This window comes from Austrofundulus limnaeus, unplaced genomic scaffold (genome assembly GCF_001266775.1).
Source record: "Austrofundulus limnaeus strain Quisiro unplaced genomic scaffold, Austrofundulus_limnaeus-1.0 Scaffold398, whole genome shotgun sequence".
NCBI classification, from domain to species: domain Eukaryota; kingdom Metazoa; phylum Chordata; class Actinopteri; order Cyprinodontiformes; family Rivulidae; genus Austrofundulus; species Austrofundulus limnaeus.
The window spans coordinates 450,478-452,208 of NW_013952800.1; the positions used below are offsets into that span (position 1 = coordinate 450,478).

Consider the following 1,731-nt stretch of genomic DNA (forward strand, 5'->3'; position numbering starts at 1 on the left):
CTAATATGAAGAGCAGCTTCTGGTTGCAAAACTTTAAAAATGTTTTATTTTCATTTGTACTTTATCAAATTTATTTTTACTTTTTTTAATTTGAAACATTTGCATTAAACATATTTAATTTATTTATTTTATGCCCACAATTTTTTTTGAATTGTCTATTTTTGCTATTGTTTATATTAAAATTTATATTTTTGTGCTGATAAGCCTGAGTGGTCTGTTGACTGACCTTTGTTTTTGTTCAAATAATAATTATGGGCAGGTTACAATATAAAAATGTTTGTCATAATCATGGCTTGTGATTATTTGACAGCAGTTTAACTTTTAAACTGTAAGTGTATTTAATTTAGTTATGTTAGTTATGATAGTTTAGTTATGATGTAAATACAATGAAAATTAAACTAAGATTTATAATAATTGTCATTTTGATCCATACATTGGTAACGTCTGACTGGGCCTCGTGACAGTTTATGTTCAATAAATTGGGCCCCGAGATCAAAAGGGTTAAGAACCCCTGATCTAAAACGTTATAATGTGACAGAGTCCTAACACCCTTCTACCTACACCACAGGTTCTCAAACTGGGGTCCCAGGACCCCCGGGGGTTCATAAGCTCTATCTTAGGGGAGTCCTCAAAATTTTCAATAAGTTGTTAATTTAGATTTTGTTTTAAAAAGTGAATATGGACTAGTAAAACAAACATAATAACCAAACAAAAAGTAATATTCCCATAGTATTTAGGAGTTCAAATGACTGTAAATTATTTCTAAAACAGCATGGGCTTTATGAGGGGGTCCCGGGAAGTTTTTCACATTTGTTGGAGGTCCCCAGACCCAAAGAGTTTGAGAACCCCTGCTCTACACACAAACCACCTCACACTGGCCTCTTTAGGTTTATCTTCCAGTAGTTGTTCAGCATGTGGAGAAGGGTTGGACATAATCGTATCGTGTGAAATTAATCATCAGAAAAACATTAATTGATTAGTTTTTGGCTCTTGACGATTAATAGTTAATTTAAAAAAAGTCAAAGTTTAATACAATTTAAAAGAAAATATAAGGAGGCTATTTTTTCAGGATATAGAAATATGAATGGGTGAGTGGGTGTATAAATGGGTATATGTAAATTAATAAGTGTATATGATGGTATGTGTATAGCTGGATGAATGCAGTCACCATAAATGTGTGTGTAGTGCGCTTATGCAAAAAAAAGGCAAATGTGAAATGGAAAAAGATTTACTTAAATCTTGATGTTTGTTCAGGTGGATTAGATTCATGTGTTCATTTATGTATCCTTTAATGTGTAGATATGAGGAGTGATTGTAACACAAAGGGTTGTACAAGGGTAAATATAAATTTACATTGTAATTTAATGATTTACTAAATCAGCCCTGAGGTTTATTATTATTATTATATATCATTTGAAAATAGTTCAGGGTAGGAGTTTATAAGTTTTTTTACTTCTTTCTACACCATTTCGAACATGTTGAGATTATTATTGTCATAATATATGAGCCTCTCCTTGGGCTGCTACCTTATCGTGGTGGAGGGGTTTGAGTGTCCCAATGATCCTAGGAGCTATGCTGTCTGGGGCTTTATGCCCCTGGTAGGGTCACCCATGGCAGACAGGTCCTAGGTGAGGAACCAGACAAAGCGCAGCCCGAAGACCCCTTATGATGCAAACATTGGATCTGGTGTTCCCTCGCCGGGACGCGGGTCACTGGGGCCCCCCTCTGGAG

At 34.7% G+C, this 1,731-nt stretch overlaps 1 protein-coding gene across 1 annotated transcript in view; it reads right to left on the bottom strand.

The window, feature by feature from the left end:
• cwc27 (CWC27 spliceosome associated cyclophilin) overlaps positions 1-1,731 on the bottom strand; it is a 78,675-nt gene that overhangs the window by 72,462 nt on the left and 4,482 nt on the right. The gene's annotated exons all lie outside the window — the stretch shown is intronic.